At 38.7% G+C, this 22,198-nt stretch overlaps 1 protein-coding gene across 1 annotated transcript in view; it reads left to right on the plus strand.

Annotated features, from left to right (window-relative positions):
• The first annotated feature begins 14,984 nt into the window (after positions 1–14,984).
• The window catches only part of NR1H4 (nuclear receptor subfamily 1 group H member 4), a 39,026-nt gene continuing 31,812 nt past the window's right edge, over positions 14,985–22,198 (plus strand). The window contains exons 1-3 of the mRNA XM_059472497.1: positions 14,985–15,008; positions 17,242–17,348; positions 17,952–18,073. The gene's annotated coding sequence lies outside the window, so the exon portion shown is untranslated. The remainder of the gene's footprint in view (positions 15,009–17,241; positions 17,349–17,951; positions 18,074–22,198) is intronic.

The raw sequence follows: 22,198 nt of genomic DNA on the forward strand, positions 1-22,198 counted from the left end.
GTCCATACCTTCTAGCTGTTTTTCTACCATGTAGCTCTTCTCTGTAGCACAGTTCCTCACAATTTCTACAGGGGCCCCTCCTGGGCTCTCAACCCATCCCCTTTTATCCCAGTTATCTTTGCAAGCCACAGCTGCTGCCCAACTAAGGACTTCACAGCTGTGGCTCATTTAGAGCAACTAGGACCCACTTATCCAATACATAGATTTTGTAGGGACTCTCACTACATGATACCAGATGGTGGATCCACGGTGATCTGTGTAATCCCTGGGTCTCCAGTGGTGTCACAGTCTGTAATGAGCAGTCCTGCTTTGCCTTTTTAGGTTTCCTGTAGGGTGGCATTTGAACCGCTTAATCCATGTCAAACCACAAACTCATGCTAAAAGATCAGAGCAGAGGGAAAAGTAAATTTATGACAGTAGGCTGTAATTAATTACTAATAGTCACTCAACAAGGGGAAGAGGAACATGTGGCAGAGGTGGCACAGGATTCCTTCAACAGTTCCTACAAACTGAGTGGCAGATATCTTTATATGCACACCCCACAGAGTGTGGATAAGACCATAAAATGAATACTTGTAAAATTTCTCCCCCTCCACAGATTTTGTGCTGGCATGAAGTAATTTTGAAAACAAAATCATCGTTAGTGATGCAGTATTAATAATCCTTATGAAAGGATTATTAGCCTGTTTTGATTAGGATTCTCACTCAATTCATCATTGTGCACTAATTTGAATATATTTTTCTAGTATTATACTGGCAGAGTTCCTGCTCTCAACACCAACAGTTCTCATTTAGGTGAACGAGCTTTCTTACAGGAGTATTTAGTTCTGGATCTGTAACTTTTCAATGCCTCAGTCTTGTTCTTGCTATGAATGAAGTATTGTACCATTTGAGAGTCAACAGGGTACCTATGTATAAAAGTAATTATCCTCTGCCATTGGTGTACATTTGACAGTATAAAGTGGCTTTGGCCTTTTTCTACCATTTTTAGAATCAAACAGTGGAGCATGCTGTATCATCTCAGTTAGCTGCAACTCAGAGACTCATTGTGGCATTAATACTCTTTTCAGAATGGATAATATGAGTAAAATATGATTTAATTTGTCTCTCATTATGACTACTGCCTCATTAAATTCAAGTGAAAGCTATCTTGTCTGGTCTATGCTGTGCTTTGTGATGTTTCAGTATTATTGTTCTTGTGAACCGTGTGCAGCCACTGTGATGCACACAGGGTTTGAACATTTCTCAGATGCATTTTGCTGTTTTATTGAACTGCAATTGAATAGAATGAGTGCAATTACACTTGTACAACCATTTGAATCCATGGATGATTTATCTTCCCTACAAACAGGTATATTGGGAAGTTAGCTAATTCTCTGTTCATGTGTCTTGTGCCTCTTCTACTCAGCAAAATCCAATCTGCAACTGTATATGGGTAAGAAGGAAAGTGAGTTGAATGCCTAATTTGACTACAGTGAAGACTTTCGATATGAGCAGATAATTTAATGAAAGGGGTAGTTTTATGGTACAGCTCAATACTGCTTTTAAAAAAAACAATTTATTAATAAGCCAGTCAAAAAAAACCCATCTTGTCACTTTATGCTGTTAAGTCAGAAAATAATATTTTTTTTCAAATTCAAAAACTCATTTTAGACTATAGTTCCTTATTTCACTACTGATATTTAGAACAGGTATAAGAAAATATCTTATTTCTTTCAGATGATAGTCAGCTTTTGGGGATTTAATTGCTAGGAACTTGGGTCAAATACTCTCATTAGTCTATCACAATAGCAGGACCAGCTGCTGTCAAACTATTTTGCAACATTCACCGCAATTTACAAAAGAAAGAGGTCCACCACTGTGCATATGCGCAAAGCAAACAGCTTCTTCCTCCCTCTCCAGTAACGTAACATTCATATAGTTGCTACAGGAAGTCTAATAGGGAAAACCATATTATGAAAGGATTCAGTATAAGAATCTGTATAAGTATAATCTGAGAGAGAAAAGAGAAGACCAGACAATGTATTACTCTAGAAGCAGTAACATTTGCTTAGAAGCAGCATCATTTTTCCAGTAATGATGAAGGGTAACTTTCCTGTTGTCAAGAGGAATACAAAGGGAGCGAATGCTGTTGTTATGACAAAGAACTACAAACATCCCAACCGTTTGGGAAATTGCCAGCTGGCCCATGAGGGCTTGGCTGCCTCTCTGCTGAGTGTAGCTGCTATTTTTTTCCTGGTTGCAGATGCACCACAGCTGTCAGAAGTGACAAGCCACAGCTCAGTTTAGCAGGATCATTTTGTATCCACAAACAGATTTAGTTCAGTGGAAGTTTGACTTCAGTGGACATTTGAGCATTCATTATTTAATACATTGAAAGAAATAGCTTAAAAACATCTGGACAAACTTTTGCATTTAAAAACCCCTTTTCTTTTTTGTCTGAATTTAACCGCCTATTAACCCAATATATCAATTGGGTTGATAATAATATATCAGCTCTTACCAGTTGAAGTTACATACATGCCACAGTGCTTTTCCAGGCATGCACAGTGAGATATTTGGGCTTTCTCCCTTTCCTTTTCATTTGTTTAAATATTTCAGGTGCATTGCATAAAGTGTAAACATCAGCACTGGTTGGAAACTAGGCTTTTTTCCTGGAAATCTCCAAACTTAATCAACTCTTTGATTTACACAGTGGCTTCCACAATCCTGTATGACAAAGAATAAAGACAACCTATTGAGAACAAACTGATTCGTAGCTCCAGTTTTGCTGGATGTTTCTATCTGCAACATGGTGCAGTAGAATTTTCTTGTGGAATCTAAGCAGATATGGTCACTGAGGATGTTTTTCCTACAAAATGATTTCTTAAAATATGTCAGAATTTGGACCATTTAAACAATCATGGAAACTGGTATATCCCACTCAGACTTCTAAAAAGTCATGTCTCATATGGTAGTAGATGTGAATAATTCAAATTATATTTTCTATGGAGAAATAGTAGCTTGATTACACTTCATTTATTACACTGTTTGAATATTTTTCCGTCCCCGTGTTGAAAATAACTTTTGCATATTTTCAAATATGACAGTGGTCATACAAGTCAGAGTTTGATTTTGAAATGGCTTTCTGATTGCAGAAGGAAGCAAAATGTACTTTACACTGGAATAGAGATTTTAATTAAGCCAGAGGAAGATTCAGCTCTCCATATGTTGAAATAGTAGAATAGTCCACAGGAATGAATTCAAGCCTAAGGAGAAAAAAAGCAGTACAGTCCCAGGAATATGTTGTTCTGTGTTGTTATCTACTGATCTTTCTTAACAAAGAAAGCTATAGCTTTTATTTCTTTGACAGTTTATATTTTTTAGGCACAACCAGTAGACATTTAATGACAATTAATACTCCTCTTATATTTTTGTAAGAGTTAAAAAAATGCTCCTTCTAGTGAGAAAGGACAAATTAATGACAGAAATTATGAAAAATTCACCTGAGTAGGAATTTCTTCAGGGAAATAATCACTTAGTCCAAAAGAATGTACAGACTTTGGGGTGAAATATATAACAAGGGCATCCAGATGTTGACAAAGCGCTGGGAGGGGTCTCATGTGTAACATAATTAACTGAAAGCAGGAAGGCAAAAATTAACTGAAGGTCATGCAAAATGTGTTAAGGCTTCATATATATGTTTCCAACTGACTTCTTTTGACAGTTACAGAGATCTGTAAGTTTAGTCATTATTTTAAGGAAAATTTTGTAAACCACCAGATTTTTTATTTTAATTTTCTCTTTATTTTCCATTGAAGATCTTAATTTTAGACTGCTATTTAATTACTCGTATTTTAAGGAAGAGCAGTATTTATTGGGATTTAAAGAGTAGAAAGGGGAATGGAGAAAAAGAGAAAGCAAATTGCTGCCACAAGGCCATGCAGACAGAAGGCTGAGGATGGATAAGAAATCAAATTTCAAATCCTGGAAATAGAACTTGGAGTTCTCTAGATTTTTGAGTTAAAAACCTACAGGATGTGTGCCATGATCTAATATCCTCCATAATCCTAGGGTCAAAGCTTAAGTCTCATGAAACCAGGAATAAATGGAGAGATTAAAAACTCTTCATTCTTATGTCTTCCAAATGTTAGATTAGGTAATACTGCTGGAAAAGTAACATTACTAATACTATTGCAGATCTATGTGTCCATGCAGAAGACAGGCTTCCTAGTAAAAAAGCTTTCAACTACTTACATACTGGCATCAGTTATTTCTTAACTTCCATTTGATAACAGTGTTTTGCTGTGACAGAAAAAAAATTTCCTTGATTTATCTTAACTTTTTTGGTTTTGTGTTTATACTATTTATCATTTTTACAGCTCTTCTGCATGCAAAATTACATAAGTACAGAAGGAAATTTATGTAAGAAATGTAGTAAAATTGTACTTCTTCATGCTGACCTATCTATAGGATAATAAGAGCCAACACATTTTTTTCCACAGAATATTTGGATATTTAAAGTCTTGATCACAATAAAAACTTGAGTCATTTATTTTGTTGTCTCCATCTCATGTTGTTGTGTACTGCCCCTCAATTTAATTACTGTATTGGATATCTGCAGTAGCTAACAGACTAACTTTGTTTATGTATAACCATATTTATCTGCTCAATAAAGTCAGTGCTCAGACACCTGCTGTACAAATTTTTGACAACTATTTCACTCCTTGTTTTACACTTAGTTCTATCTGCATGGCAAATTCAGAACTCCTCTGAGCAGGTCATGGCTGTTTTGTCAAATATGTGTCAGGAAAATAGTGGAACTCATGAAAAATACGTCTCCATTGGCTCAGAGCTTTGGTTGCCCAGAGGTCCCTAACAAATCTTTGAAGCACCAACCAGGAAGACAACAATGTTTATAAAACAAGAAGTATTTGAGAACCCCCAATAAAGATACCTCTGCTCTCTGCTGGCAGTCATCACCAGAAGCAACATGCCAGGTGCTTTCTCTTGCCTCGGAATAACTGTAATGAATATAAGGGGAATTCACAGGAGAAACTTGCTGATATGGTGCTTAAGATAAGAAAAATGGGACTTGCTTTTTTTCTAGGGAGAGGAATTTAATCGCATCTGCTTGCTCCTTGCTCCTTCTCTGGTGTGCAATCATAAGAAAGATGTCTGCAGTTCCTGAGACCCCATCTTTTTCCTTGGCAATGATCAGTCGTGCACTTTGTACTGGCACAAATCTGCAGGAGGCTGGAAGTGGCTTATGGGCCCTTGCTGATTTATGCTGGGCATGGGGAAATTATAGTACTAACATGAAACTTGAATTTAGACATGAAAGAGATTAACATTAAGGACAATCAAGAGAAGGACAATCAGTGTGAATGGATGTAATGTTACTTCTGTGGAATAATGCTGCTGTGTGGGGCAGACACGGGCAACTGGGAGTAACCCTAGCAAGTAGGTTTTCCCTCAGCAAGAGAATGTAATAGAATTACCTCCGTCCTGCACTGTTCCCTTCCCATTTCCCAGTGCCCCATACTGGCTGCAAGTTTACCTGTTATAATGCTTGGATGGAGTGAAGAAGATTATTGCAGTCACACCAGACCCCTATCTTTACCTCGTATTTTCTTGTTTTCATGACTGACTTCCCTTGACCCTTGCTAACTGATGGAGTGGTACACTAAACACCAGTGGTACACTAAACACCAGGGCAGCCCAAAGCCAAAATTAGCAAGGGTTTGCTTTTTAGCATATTCCTTATTTTAGTTTAGTTTATATTTATTTTATTTTAATTTTATTTTAATTTTGCTAGGAAGAGGCAAATTCTGTGCCAAGTTTCGTGGCAGCAGAGGCTGGAACCGTGTCCTTGGTGGGCAGCTGAAATGTTACCCTGGCTGGCCAAAGGTCAAGGCCACGCTGGCCTGTCCTGCTCCCTCTGCTCTGCCAGAGCACACAGCAAACTGTCACGCTTGTAAGGGGCTGAAGGGCAAAGTTGCTGACAAAGCTGGGAGGGGAGCTGCAGTCAGGATCTCTGTCTCCTACCCTTGCTGGCTGCCTGGGTACAGGAGCTGTCAGACCATGAGAAACATCTGGTGTTTCTAAGAATTTTCTGCATTCCTCATCCACAATCTTACTATACCCAAGGAGCCACTTCTATTCCATTTTAATGGAAAATTGTGAGCAGCTTAAAATACCCCTTGTCAACTGGCATCTTTTCTCTCCCAAGATGTAGCCCAAGTCTGGAGCTCATTATGCATCAGCGCTCCCAATCTCACCCTCCTTCAGTGCCCTTGAGCTGTACCTTTGGTCCATACACCCTTCTTGTCCCCCCCTTTTTCACCAGCGTGGTGGCAGGTGCCCCAGACTGGGAATCACTCAAGGTCAGGGTGGATGGGGCTCTGAGAAACCTGGTCTAGTTGAATATGTCCCTGTTCATAGCAGTGGGGGTGGAGTAGATTACCTTTTAAAGGTCCATTCCAATCCAAACTATTCTATGATTCTATGATTCTTGGGAAATTTTGTGTCTTTCAGAGAAGATGTGGTGCTGACTTATGCCAGATATTGGGTAAGACTTACCTCAAAAGAAACGTACCTCTTCAAAAAACACGCAGGAGAAGTTTGCTAGCAGGTTGTTCTCTGTTTGTGTCAATGGCTGGCATTGGTTTCAGAGGACACAGACACATATTAGTTTGAAAAAAAAAAAATCACAAAATGTTTTCTTGAGCCATCAAATTATTGCAAGAGCTGAAGGTCAGCAAGGCTTCCAGCCCAACACACCGCACATGCAGATTTCCTCATTAGGAATGCCTGGTACAAACCCTAGTAGGAAGCAAAGCATTTCCTCCAGTAATATTTTTGTTAATGCTTCTCCCAACAAACTATGAAATATCTAAGAATGATCAACTGAAGTCCATCAAACTTGAGTGGAGTTTGAGTTTCCACACCTGGTGTTCTCCCCAAATTGTGGCTTAACATTTTAATTTATTTAGTGGTGCTATATTTGGAGAGATAGGTTTCTGTAGCTAGGGTCTTAGTGAAAGATGCCCAAGTCAATTTGACTACTCCACAGGGCTATCCCTCACCAGCTGCAGTACCTGAAATTCCCTTTGTTGAAGTTTGTAGGATACCTGTCAGGCCATTTCTACAACCTGTCAAGGCCCCTCTGAGTGGCAGCATGAGGAGCTGTCGCACTAACTGCTCCTGCCAGCTTTGCGTCATCTGCAAAGCTGTTGAGGGCGTGCTCTGTCCCATCATACAAGTCATTAATGACTTGTATTAGTTTTTAATTACTGGTCTTAGTCATATTAGTCATTAATGACTGGTCTTAGTCTTCACTCCAGGGATATACTCGAAATCACTGCCTCTAGCTGGCCTTCCTGCTGCTCATCCCAAACCTTTGAGACAAACAGTTTTGCCAGTTTCAAATCGAACTCACTGTGTACTTATCTATGATGTGCTTTATGATTTTGTCAATGAAGACAGTGCTGAAAGCCTTGTTAAGTCCAAGCTCTGCCCTTGTTCACTGAGCCTGTCTTCTTGTCATAGAAGGTTATTGGGTTCCTTCCCTCCTTCTTAAAGACCAGAGTGATTTGATTTTTTCCCCAGTCATCAGGCATTTCTCCCAGTAGTTACAGCCCCTCAAAGGCAATTGAAAATGGCCTTCCAGTGGCACCAGAAGCCCCCTCAACACCCTTAGTACATCCCGTCAGAATCCATAGACCTACGCATGAACGGTCTGTGTAGATGCTCCCTAAACTGACTCTACTCCATGGAGAGCAAGACTTTATTGGACTTTCATACAGGTTTCAGGTGCCTGGAATTCCTGGAGGCTGCACTTATAAGTGAAGACTGAGGCAAAGGCAGCATTGAATACCTTGGTTTTCTCTATGTTTGTCAGGTAGTCCCCTGTCCTATTCAGCAGCAAACCCAAATTTTCCCTAATTTTCCTTCTTCTGCTTATACACCTGCAAAAGTCTTTCTTGTTGCCCTGCACATTTCTTGCCATATGCAATGGTGGCTTTTAACTTTGCTAACGCTATCTCTGAATGCATTGCATGCTCTGTGTTCCTCCTGGATCATGTAACACTGCTTCTACCACTTCTACACTGCTTTTCTATGTTTGATTTTAGTTAGAAACTCCTTGTTCATCCATGTAGGCCACCTGGTGACTTTGCTTGATTCATGCCTTAAAGATGGACTGCTCTTAAACTTGGAGGAGGTGGTTTTTGAATGACACCCAGCTCTTTTGGACCACTCTTCTCCACAGGGCCATATCCCATGATATTCTTCCAAACAAGTCCTCAACATGCTGAAGTATGCAGAGTTATGGTCTACCATCTAAAGGCAAATAATGGAGACACACCAAATTTTTAATTAATTTCTAAAAGTCTGAACTGGGAAGTAGATTGCTAAAATACCGTTGAATTGTGAAATTAAATGGAGAGATCAAGCGTAGGTACAGGAAAAGAGTGTTTTTCCATAATAATAAGTGTTTCTTTTCCATAATAAGTGTTTCTCACTTATTGCCTTGAAATAATCCAAGGTCAGTTGTAAATGCAGTCAAGGTCTCATTTCATTTTAGCACCTGCTGGCTGACATTCTGATGAGAGAAATCATGTGTCTCTGCCCACGTTAAATGGTAATCTCAAAAAACTGTATCCAGGCAATTATGGATCAAGATTTTCCACCTGAAGAAGCAAGGAACAGTATATTAACAGAACAGAGATTTATTACATTCAAGAAGCCTAAAATATCTGATTAATTATAGTTAATTCCTGGAATAAATGGATGGTATTCCAAACCAAATCCAAAAGATTTTATCAGCTTCTTTGCAATACAGCCCATTTTACTGGCATGGTGTTCAAAGGTTTCTATTGCAACTCATATTTAGGGGAGTTACATAAAGCTTAGTGTAGGAATAAGTGACAAAGGTTTTGTTTATTTCATATTATTATCTGTTGACTTTAAAAGGCCTAGGTAACAAGACAAGTTAAGCAACAAGTCAATGATTAAACGGATACGATGGATATCAACTCTGCTAGTTTAAAAAGATATTTAGAAAGTATGAAGAAAAAAAAGCACTTCTCTGAGTTGTAAGAAATTTGAAGTACTAAAATTTTTCTGTTCTGCTTTTTTAAAGTCTCTGGTATTTATTAATTATCCTCTTTCTCAGGCAATTTGTTTTGATATAATTTTTAATATTTGAGGAGAGGCATATTTTTGGCATATTCCATTCATAGATCAGCTTTACAATACAGAAAAGTTATGCTTTGTCAGTTTTCCAGAAAGATTTAAGACTTCTTCAGAGCAAATGTCTTGGAATATAGACACCATCATGCAATAGCAGTGACATAAAGGTCTTGCACAGTTTAAGGTTACAGTTCATCACTTATCTGAGCAGCAGTTCTGTCATTGGGAAAATAGCAGTTCCCTCACATTTTCTAACTTTGACTTACCACCCTTGAACTAAATTGAAAGTGGTAAGAGCTAGGTATATTCTTCCTTTGCTCTCTCTGGAATGAACTGGATGTGGAGAAAAAAAGAATGCAATTTTAGGGTTTATAAACATTTCCAGATTGATATCACATATCCAGAAGAAAAATGCTTTCTGTTTTGAAAGACTAATGTTGCTGCCTGCATTTTTTTTCCTCCTCTATTAATCTTTTATTTGGCACGTGTACATATGCATGTTTAGCAGCTGCACATTAGGGAGACACAATCTGAAACAGAATCATCTGCCTATATCTGGATAATTTTCATGCATACAGGAAGGAATCCCTTTTGTTGTTGTGTTACATGAGGGTGACTTTCTGGAGGTATATACTACATACTGGAAGTAATCAGTTCATTAATATTAGAACAAGATCAGTTGCATCTAATAATCGCACTGTTACTCCAGTATTTGGTACCGGTGATGTTTCCATCAACTTCTGCTCCTGAGTTTATCAGCAGCAGCTGTTATGGGGAAAGACAACTGGAAAATGAATAGGGTATGACTTTTGCCCCTCAGTTGCTGGTGATGTCAATTTAATCACATGTAGACATTCTCCTTCCTTTGAGTAGAAATAACAACACTTACACATGGACATCTTGCTTCATCTCCCAAAAAATGCATGTGTCATTTTGCTGCAGCTGAGACTTATCTGTCGTCCTCATGATAACCAGAACAGCAGCTCCCAGTATTGGTGCTATCTTGTTTTAATTTTTCACTCAAATTTAAAAGATGAGAACCTGGAACTGTACCTTCCATTCTATATGTTGGCTGGTTCATGTGGACTGGAGATGTTTTTGTTAAGCAGTTCTGTACATCAAATGGGTTGGTAGAAAGCCTCTCGAATCCTATAGGAGCCCATTTATTTGCTAGCTCCTGCTGGACAAAAGTTAACACCAGGACTGGATGCTCAATCCAGTCACTTCTCTGAAGAACTTCCTAGCTGGTATTTCTTTAACAATAACACCTTCCTTTCCCCATTTCCATTGGTAACCAGTTTCTGTGTCCAAGAAATACCAATATGGCTGCAATTGGCTGTGATACCTAGGAATGAACCCCGCAAGCACTCAAGGATTTATTCCACCATGGATTATCAGCTGAGCAAGGGCCATCTCCTTATGAGCACATCACATCCTCTGGGAAGGCAACTCCATTGACCAAGGGAAATACAAGTTTTGGTGGATAGGTTCTAAACTCAGAGATCTGCAGGCAAAGTCTCCCACTAACTTAAGGCAATTTTGAGGAAACCTCAAGGGAAAGGATAGAAATCTTTAATTTTTCTCCATGCTTGTGAAGAGCCAGTGCATAGGGAGGAACAATGGCTCAAGTTGCTGATTAAGCTGCTGAGTAGGTGAGCTGCCATGCTTTGAATTGATTTTATTTTCCCCTTTTCCTCATAAATTTTCTTATATTACACACCTACTTAGAGAAAGAGTTCATGCCTAAAATTCATTATAAGATTCCCTCCCTTATGAAGGTTTTGCAGGAGGGGGTCACAAAAGACAAGAAACAGAATTAGACAAACTTTCCATGCATTCAATCTCCTCTAGATAACACGGTTTTGTTATATGTTTTGTGTTTTGGGATGAGATGGTGAGATGGAATACATCAGCCAAGTGAGATTTGACATAAATGAGGGATCTGCCAATGCAAATGATCCCATATTTTGGGATGAGACCAAATTTTGGACAAAAATGGTATTCAGATTAGATACTGATAAATGAAGCTTTTGTTCAGATTGAGCCCAAGCTAATACTGCTATGAGATAAGTAACCTCTCCATTTCCTGATATACTTTATATAAATTTAATAAGCTTTATACCACATTTAGTTTCTTTATCTAAAAAGGGAGATAATTTGTTTTCAGAAAGCAATGATGTCAACTGAAGATTAGGAAAGAAAGGAAAATAAAAAAATTCTTCCAAGATCTATTGTTCAATATCCCATTAACTTTCCCTTCAATGACCACACTTTTCCTTGATCTTCAAATCCCTCTCTTTCCTTAGTTCTTTACTAGATGGAAAATAAGAGCACGATCAGATCGACCTGGGCCCTGGTACATCAAACTACTTTTCTGAGTTTGGAAATATCTCAGCTATGTCCAGCACCCAACATTATCTAATTTCCAGTCCCTTTCATCTCTTCTTAGATGAGTGGAGTCATGAGTAGTCTTCAGCTAAACTTGTGACATATCTCAGTATTTTCTCTGCTAATTGGGCATTGAAGGTCTAGTCCTGCTGCTACTCCTCTTGCCTGCCACGGGTGATCATAAGTTCATTGTTTGTCTAAATTCTCTTGGGGAACAAGGAGGAGTCAACCAAAGCTTTGAGAGCTGCTCTGCAATAAGGTTTTGAGGTACTACTAGGCTTTAAAACAGCCTCATCTGGAGTCTCCCAGATGCCTTGCCTGTGGGTTGAGGATGCTGTTTAAGTTCAAGCCTGGCCTTCTACTCCTGGTTTAAGTGTATTTGGTGTGGTCTCCTCATGCCCTGGCTAATGAGTGGATTTTTCCCCAGGTGGACTGCAGGTGTTGAGCTGTAGCCTGTCATATCTGCAGCCCTGCCTCTGCTCTGCCTCCTGGAAGGGCCTTGGGCTGGGGCAGCAAGCAGTGTGCTCCCAGCCACGCGCCTGGCCTCACCTCCTCCTGCTGCTCTTGGCTGGTCCCTGGATGGCCCCTATCCTGATTGACCATGTTGTCTCCCCTGGGCCTGTTGCCATCAGCAACCTGTCCATTCAGGTACTGTGGAGCTGTCCTTAGCTCCAGTTTCATCCCCTCATGGGGGGAATGCTTGTGCTCCTTCCTGGTGTACAAGTGCCTGCCTTGCCAAAGGAAGAAGGCAGCCTCTCCCAAACTGAGCACTGCAGCATTACTTACAGTGGAATCTGATGTTCTGTTTCCTCTTAGATGTCAAGGCAGATGTGATGACATCTCCATCAGTTGCTGAGTGTGCAATATTCCCATTTTTGCCCGGTTGATCATGGACGCCTTGGGACAGGACAGGGAGATTCCCCCAGGCTTTGTCCTGGGGACCTCTTGTGCAGCTGATGCCAGATCTGCAGCCTTCCCTCTCAATGAGTGAGAGCAGTCATCTGCCTGCAATGCTTCAGGGCATGGTAGAGCCTCCTCTAGAGCAATAAATTATACACCTGAGGGTTTAAGAGGTTAACAGTGACTCTGCTTTGCCAGATAGCATCAGCAGAGCTTGTCCTGCACCTCCACTGCTCTACACTGTCCATTCACATGCTGTCTAGTCTACACTTCCCCTCCCCTCCTGAAAGAAATGGTTCTTGGCTAGCTACTGAACTAGTCCTTTTAAACATCTGTCTTTTTCTTGACATTAGGCAAAGTATGAGAAAAAAGAAGAGTTTTAAAAGTTTGCAGAATGAATTTACTTGGTGCGATTATTTTAACAATTCAAAAACCCATCTAAAAAATACTAAGATTTCTTTATTAATAGTACTTCACTTGTCACCTTTGACATTTAGTTTAAGAGAACTATTTATTAATGAAAGGACAGTGCTTTTATTTACTGGAATAGATCAACATTTCTTAACAATTTTATCTCTCCAAATATTTACATAAATGAAGGCTAACCCTTATTGAACTCAATCACTATCACACTGTAAAATATCAAAATGTCAGGAGAAAAAAAACTGTAAGAGTACAGTATATATTTAGCCCAAGGCCTCTAGGAGAACTTCTTATCAGCTAATACTGTACCAACATGTTTAATTTATAGCTGTGATTTCTTTAGGAACTTGTGTACTTGTAACCTCTAGAAGGGGGTAAAGGTGGGGAAGAACATTTAATATCAGTGTCTTAACTAAAATTTAAAACAATAAGAGATAATCTAATGTGAATACCAGAATTTATTAATAGAAAAACACATCCAAATTTTCAGTTAAGTTAGCTGGAGGGAAGTAGACCAAGTTTCCCCTACTGAAACTTAACTTTTTGATGCTGTAGCTGATTCCACATATAGTGAGCTCTCCTCTTGCACCCAGGAGCTGTAAGATGGTATCTTACATATATGGTCTAGAGCATGCTGGCTAACAATTAACTGCCTGTCACCAGGGAGGAATTCCCCCTCTTAGGACAGATTGTTCTGTGGTCATTTTACCCTTCATGACATTCCACTTAAACTATGTGTCTGGCAAAGACAGATTATTTCATCAGGGCAAAATATAAGATTATTAAATAAATTTTGCCCTGCTCAGAAAGTGAATAATCAGAGAGCAACTTATAATGAAGAGGCTCTGATTAATGAAAAACTTATTCAACAAACTATACTAATCTTAAAAGCAGTTATTCCTCCACTTTTGAAATGCAGGAGGTAAAAAAAAGATTAACAGACGTAAGAGTTAACTTATTGAAACTTTGCAGCCATTCCTTACCAATTTTTTAACCTGTACAGAAACAACTATAGCTATGAAGATTGCTTAATTATCCTCAGATTATAAAATGAATTGTAAGCATGTCACAATCTTGGACCTCTTTCCAGAAATGAAAAGGTGAGGGTTCTTGAGCACGAGAAATGGCTGGTTTGAGGAGACAGACCAAAGTGGTGTAGAGGATGTGTATCCTCTGGGTAGCAATGATAGATAAAATGTGCTACAGGGATGAAAGAAGAGATGAGGGTGATTGCTGCTTAGTGGCACCTGTTTATGGTCATGTTGTGAACACCTGAGCTGAAACTGATGGTTTGTGCTGAGGCACAATTTTGTTTGCATGATCTCGCAGGTGTCTGCAATACCATTCATTCTGGGAGCTGTAGGAATAGGGAAAAACAAGTCCTTGAGCACAAGTAGATCTTGGTCAAGATACCTGTCCCTTGGCCTGTGAAACAAACACAGATCCAAGGTATCTCACTCATTGTGACTGCTGCAAATTGGATCTTTTGTCAGAAATGCCCAGGTGTTTTCAGGGTATTGACAGCTCCAGGTGCCAGTTGGAAAAGCTGATTTATCTTTCAGCCACACCAGACCTACTCCTTGTTGCAATTCCCACCTGCCCCAAGATGTTTCCAGGAATCCCTAGGTTAAGAAGATATGTTTTCCCACTGGCAAGACAGGAAGTTTCTCCCTTTGCATCTTGGAGAACAGAGAAATTAATCCATTGGCAGAGATCTATCTGGCTTTAGCTCCTCATCTTTACCTTCCCCATGGGAATGACTGTCTAATGCAGGAAAGAATCTGCCTCCAGTTGTGCCAGGGGTGATTGAGATTGAATATTAGAAAACTTTCTTCACCAACAGAGTTATCAAGCATTAGAACTGTCTGCCCAGGGAAGTGGTTGAGTCACCAACCCTGGATCTATTCAGAAGTTGTGCAGATGTGGCACTTCTGGATGTGGTTTACTGGTGGATTTGGTGGTGCTGGGTTAATGGTTGGACTCAATGACCTTAGAGGTCCTCCTCAACCTGAACAGTTCTACAGGTGTCATGTGTACAATGTTGTTGGAGCTCCAGAAAACTGGCTGTGAGTAGTCAGTAAGTTTTTCAGCTGCTGTAAGAAAATTCTGAGCAAAAGGAGCAGGTACTGGTTATGTGGGTGCATTATTTCATATTCTTTTTAATGTGTGATGATGCATTCATTTGGATGTGGAGAGAAGGAAATCTTGAAGATGAACACCCAGCCTACTTTTTTCTTCTTTCCCTCTGTCTCTTTCTGTACTACATATTTCCCACCCACACTTTTGATGGCAGACTACTTTGTTGCCAGGATTTGTCTTGCCTTTCCATGAGATACCTTGTCAGTGAAAGTGTGGAATGGCATTTATTTCAGTGGAGAAATGACAGAGTAGCAAGAGGAGGAGCAAATGAGCTATGGCAAATACCCCCTTTGTTTCATGGAATGTAAAGTTTATGAAGTGATATTTTCTAGGCAGACAGATTTCTAGGTCTGTTATCTATATCCCTTGTTTTGTTGCTGAACATGTATTTGGACTGCTAATGACATAGATGTAGTGTAGAACACATACTCTTTGTCAATTACAGAAGTAATGTTACTATTGTCTGGAAAAGTTTCAGGATGCCAGATAATATTCTGAAATTTAAAAAAATTTAGAATGCAATGCTATCTTAGAGGAGATATTCCATTTATAAGTATCTGTGTTTGAATATTTCCTCCTTCTATTCTCTCCCTTGATGCTGTGTTTGTAATCTCTTGAAACACCACGGAAGATATATTTAATTTGCTCCAATTCCTTTCTTTTCAATTCTCATTTGTACATGAACCACAATAAATATGAACACCTGGCTTTAACCAGTAATGCCACATGCCATTGCTACAGGCAACATCTCCTCTTTTGATGATGTGGATGATTTCTTTGCTTTTTCCAATAATATCTTGAATATATTGATTAGTGGACAAAGCACCATTTTGGCACTTGCCTCTTTATTATTGTAAGGAAAGGGAAAATGTTTTAATGCAACAAATGTGTTGGTGGATAGGGGCATTAAATTCCATTTCCTTTGTGCTAAACTCTTAGCTGTCTGATAAACAATATCCACACAGAGGAAAATGCTCTTTGGAAAAGAACATTTATTGAAAGTTAGTCTCCATGGACTTCTAAAAGGTAATTGCTCTGTGCCACCAACTATATCAAACCAATGCTGGGGGAGGCTGAATGATGAAAAAGAAATTTCAGATCTTTGATACCTACCAAGAGACCGAAAGCTCCATGGCACATAATATGAGATTTGTTGGATTTCTTGCCTCCACTTCTGCTTTTTTTCCTGGTGTGGGACAAAACGCATAACTGGCCTCAGTATGACCAAATAAATTGGGTTTTTTGGCATATTAAAATGGCAAGTGCTTTCTAGGCACCACTGGAGTGGACATATAGTGAAAAGTGTCAGATGGGCTGTTGGCATGCTTGGTTAACGAGACCACCTGTCTCCTGTGGGTAGAGTTGTTTTGGAAGAATTCTCTTACTTGAAAGTACTTTGTCAATTTTGCTAAATATTAATTTGTCAAAGAGAAATCTCATTGTTTACAGGAGTAAGATGGTGTTCAGAGAGTCAGAAATGAGAACTGAGAGAGACTTAGTCTTAAATGTATTTATCATGTGTCCAGTGCCTGCTGGAACAAGTTGTAGGCATAAATCCCTGGAAACAGTAGTCTCTTGGGAGTTATTGTCCAGTGACAGCCTTATGGCATCATTCTCCCATTGATCTCTTCAGAAATCTGTCAGACCAGGAGTGTTTGGGTGGCTACCAGGTGAATTTGCAAGGGACAGAACACATAAGAGACTCATTGTTAATGATATTTTCATGAGAAGTATAAAGAATTTATAGAGAATTTGAGTTGCCCTGATAAAAGCTTGAGGATTAATATACCTTTATAAAGTAATATTGTTTTCTCTTAAAATGAGGGAAAGTGAAGGAATTTTTTTCTTGGTAATTTTAGGGCCAGCAGCTCTCACCTCAGAGAAAGGACCCGCAGTGTTTGCTGCCCAATGCCTCTCTTTGCTCAAGTAGGAGGCACAGTCTGTCTTTGTGTATTCAATCTTTCTCAGACAGTGTAAATATGTAGGGAAGGATGGACATCAAATGCTGTGTGGCAATCATGAACTCACTCACCATGAGTGATGCTGTCAGTCGTCTCCTCTGACTGAAATTTGTCTCAGTACCACTGTCAGATCAACTCATGCCCATTGGGTATGTTTAGCAATGCAAACCAGGGAATTACTATGCTTCCTGTGTAGGTGGGATGTTGAAATAAAACAGCCTCAATCCATTTGTTTTCACTTTGATTCCCTCTGCAGGGTAAATTGGGATGTGGTAGTTCAAGGTCCCCTTTCTGTCGAAGACAACACATCAGCATTTTCAGATACAGTGCAACCCACTCAAGGATGTGGTTTTCCATCTACAGGTACCAATTTCTTCCCCCTGTGCACACCTAATGCATGAGTCTGATAGATTTAAAATTAGGGGCCTCAGTTTCTTGTCTAAAGCTTTATGCGATGAGCCCAAATCAAAATGATGCAATTTTTTTAGAGATTGTTGCAGATACAGGAATTAAACTTTAATGTCCTTGCATCCTCTGATGGTGACATTTATAACCTATTCTGCTTCAGTACTCAGTGTAATGCTCAGTCTCCATAAAAAGTATGAAAAAATAACATAAAGATTAAAAACCCAAGTTTATGTCTTGGAAAAACATCTGGGCTCTTTGGATGTGAAAGACAAGGAGGCTGAAGATGTCATAAAAATGTACATGTGCAAGGAAGGTTTTATAATTAGCAACAAGGTATTATCACCCCAGTGTCTGAGTTAACTTCCCCTCTGCACTCGATCAGAGTATTAATAAGCATCTCAAATCTCTCTGCTGATGCTCAAGCTGGAATTCACAACATTTTAATACAGCCCATGTTTGGAGAGTTTCGCAAAGAAAGAATTGTTAATGAGTAATCCTTGTCCATTAGGGCACTGAGCCAATAAACCCAAGCTTTGATTCATTGTGTTATCACTACAGGCTTCTGCTAAACATGAAAGAAAAACAAAACAAAAATGTTCCTATGTGAGAATCATTAGGATACTGAACTGAGTGCAGAACTGTCTTACATCCTGCCATCTGCAGTCTTCCAGAAAAGAACAGTAAGTAATAATTCCTTAAACTGATAGCTTCTTGCTGTTGTGTAGTATAAAAGTAATTTTATCACCTGAATTATTTAGTAGATGTTAATGGATTTTTTGACCAGAAACAAAATTTAAAGTGAAGAATAATTTAAGAAGTCATTTCATCCAAAAAACTGTCTCAAGAGTAGGAATTCCCTTTGGGAAAAATAATAAGGTGAAAAAGGAGGTCATGTGGAAACTTCTCTTTAGAAGCTGGCTTCTGTGTGTCATTGGAACAGAAGGTGTAAGTTTGATATTGAGACTTTCTTGCAACAGCAAGTTAATTGTGTGCATTAGCTTTGAAATTTTTTCTCCTTTTAGAAACAGGAAATATTTTCAATGTGATTAATGGGAGAACAGAGAAAAATCCAGAAAGGGAAAATTATTTGTTTCATACATAATTTTCTTTGACAGTTCTGTGTCACATATTTCAAGTGCATCTTCCAAAGTTGAAGATTTTAGCACATATTTCACATAACTAGGAAAAGTAAAAAAGGGCTTCAAATTTCAAGTGATTTGAATCCATTGCTAGTTTTTAAGAAAATGTAATTCTACTCTGAGTGTTTCTGCTACTCATTTATCTTCAGGAAACTATAACTGTGGCAGAACACATTTCACTTCTGAAAATGTTATTTTTATTGCTATTGCTTGCGTTACAGGGAACCTAAATATTGGGAATTTTATTGGAATGGCACTAGTCTAAATAGCAGTCCATAAACAAGTCAGAAGTGGAGGGCTTGCAGATTTTTCAGGTGAGGCATGAAAAACATGCTGGAGAAAGCAAGAAACACAGAAATGGTGTTTAGGAGGTAATCTCAGGCAGTCAGAAGCTGGCTTCACTCTTTGAAATCACTTACTTGCTTACAGAAATGTCATTGATACTTCTCATAGAGTTTTCAGTTCTACTTGGGACTCGGATACCTGCCTTTGCTTCAGAATTAAGAAGTAGGAATATCCTATTATTTTTTTTCTGCGTCCTGTGTCTCTTTCCTGCTCTGATTTCAAACTCCATATTAAGAAATGCAAGAGAAAATTTCAAATAAGCCCAATAACGCTCGTCCTGCCTCTGCTCCTCAAACTTGCGGGTATGGTTGCTCGCGTTTTGCAAGAGTTGCTGTGTAGTTGCCTGTAGTGCTGTGCTTGCCAAAATGACCTGAGAGCAGCAGGCTGGAAATAGAGAGCATGAATCTTCCTAATGTTGTCAGGTCCCTTTGATACAGTTTAAAACAAACAGGTAAGCAAATAAAATAGCTTCTCAAATAACTGAGGCACTGCATTAAATATTCTACAGAAAGGCCATGAGGCCACATCAAAAGCCTGTGAATGAGATGGGAATCCATCTTCCCATTGATGTTAACAATGTTTGGATTGGGCCATAGATTAATGATGTTACTGAAATTTCTCTTTGAGCAATAGGCAGTCAGATGCGTGAAGAATAGGAAAATATTATGGGACAGATGGAAGGAAATGTACTTCACTAATATTCGTGAAAGATTTTGCATGTGCTTTGATACATCTTCCTTTGCTGAGTAATTGAATTAGATTCAACTGTTCTTTTGAAAGTAAACCACAATTAGAGCTGTCATGGATCTTTTCTGATGATCAAACGTATTTTTACATTTACTTGAAAGTGTGGGGCCATTATGCTTTCGTTTTCAGTGAAGCCAATTGATTCAACTTTAATTATTTCAGTGAGAGACCTGGCTTTGCTGACACAGAAGCCAGGGAAAGCTTTACTATTGACCATAGCAAGGTCAGGGTAGTGCACAGATAAGAGCCCACAATACATCTGAAACCTAGAGTTCAATGGTAAGCCCCATTGTCTCTACATACATATTGGTATACCTCAATGAACATGTATCCCATTAGAAATCTGAATAAATATGTATATACACCCATACAGTGGAAAAACAAGTCCCATATATAATAATATACTAGTAAATTTTCTTAGTTAAACATAGAACATGTAAACACACATGGATTGTTCTGAAGTATGTTAAAGGTTACATGTAACAAAATTTTATGCAATTCTGAGCTTCTAACATGCATTTGAAGACAATAATCTCAAGCAGTTGTGCACATATTTTACTTTATACATACTGATCTCTGTTTTCCTTTGCTTTATATTTTAGCCTATGAAATAATCTCCAAAAGTGGTAGAGTAAATGGGTTTATTTAAAAAGTTAACTAAAAATATTTGGAAAAAAGAATCTTTTTAATTTATCGCATACCTTTTCTTTTCTCTTGAAGGGCTCTTATTTTGGAGAGCATATTGATTTCCTGTGCTACCATTGCCTTTATTTCAGCTTTTACATGTCAGATGCTCTTTGTTTTTGTTGTTAGACCTCAGGATGGAGTATCAATCCAATACAGTGACCTACATTATTTCCCAGAACTGAACAGTTATGGAGTAAGTGTAGCTTCAATGCTCTGTACTGTGTACCTAGTGTAGGTCTTAGAGCTGGAAATCAGCACCTGCTGCTTTTAAATACATGTGAAATTAATTATATGGGTACATCTAATGTGGGCTAGATAGCTCAAACCAGGCTGGACTCAGGACAAAATCAAACCCAAATATCAATCAGTATTTAATGAAGAATTTGGTGTTCAGTGAAATCTTTTACCAAAGCTAGATGCATTGGAAAATATATTTCTGGTATTTTTTATGGTGATCTTGTGGCTTGCAGAAACCCCAAGAAGATAGGAGTAATCTCTTCCATGAAATCTAGTAAATTGTCAACATCAGCTAGATATATTAAAGACAATGAAGTATTATAATGAATGGGGAATTGTAAAATCATCATGAAAATTTGGCTTGAACTGAATCAATCCAGACAAAAATATATGTGGCAGAAGGCATAGAGTTACAAAACTTGTAATGTCGTACAATAGTGCAGATTATTAAAAATATGTTCTCAAGATTCTTACTATCAAAAAGGCAGTATTAATAACATGAGGTTTGGGTCTTTTTGTGTGTGTGTGCAAAGAATAATAGATTCTAAGGAGTCTATCTTGAGGTTAAAGAGGTCATTATACAATGACATGTTAAAAATGGAACGTCCTCAAAGAAACGAGAAAGAATTTTATAGACATATCAAAGAGACTATAAAAACATAGACCTTTAGATAGTTTCTAAAGGCTTTCTATAAGCCTTTAGAAACATAGCTTGCCCTCTTTCTTCTTATTTGCAGCACAAACTAGCAGGATGCAGAATATAAAACTTACAAGCTAAGAATCTATGCATTGAAAGTCTGAGGATATACTGGCAGTAAATATCTTTAAATAGATGTCTTCCTGGGACTGTATTTAAAGTATTTTTATATACCTTCCAACATTCCCCAAGAAGATAAATTCTAGGCTCTGTATTAAGAGAGAGGAATTCACAATCCCAGTGCTGATGTTAGGTGTTGCAGTGTTAGGCCCTCAAACAGGGGCTGATGAGGAGACATGAGAAGCAGTAGTGTCCGTGGTGGAGCAGTCTTCATGTCTGGCTGTAAGGAGAGCTGGTCCTGCAAGGAACTCTAAGGGCTGCACTCCCATGGGCTGGAAGGAAGATATTAAAGAGCTGGGACATGAGGAAAGGGTGCTGATGGTCTCTCTTCTGTGGTCTTCAACACAGAAAAATATTCATTAGCCCTCTGAAAATACCTCATTTTGATGATTTTCTTGCTGGCCATTATAATCGTGCTGACTGCCACTAGCTTCTCCCATCACAGAACACTTCTAATGGGCTGTAAGAGGAATCCCATCCTAAGGGTTTGTCCTGGGTGTTTCATGAGAAATCTGTCTGTCAGGAATTTTAAGACCTTAAAGCCATGTGAGTAGCCCCACATCTTGATTTCAGCAGATAACTTCCCTGGAAAATGAGGCAGCAAGGCAATAAAATGGTTGGAATTAAACATGGACGTAGTGGGGTTGCTGGGCTGGTTGCCAAACCCCATCCAAGATACAGGGAGTTTTTTTGCTGTTGCAAAACTATGTTTCTGTGCTAGATTTGAGACTGTGTTTATATGTGATTTGCCTCAAGAAGCCTATCTGGTCTGTGATACAAGTAGCTTTTGACATTTCTAAGTAAACTGTTTAAATAATCTCTGGGCAGACATT

This window comes from Ammospiza nelsoni, chromosome 5 (assembly GCF_027579445.1).
Source record: "Ammospiza nelsoni isolate bAmmNel1 chromosome 5, bAmmNel1.pri, whole genome shotgun sequence".
Lineage (NCBI taxonomy): Eukaryota > Metazoa > Chordata > Aves > Passeriformes > Passerellidae > Ammospiza > Ammospiza nelsoni.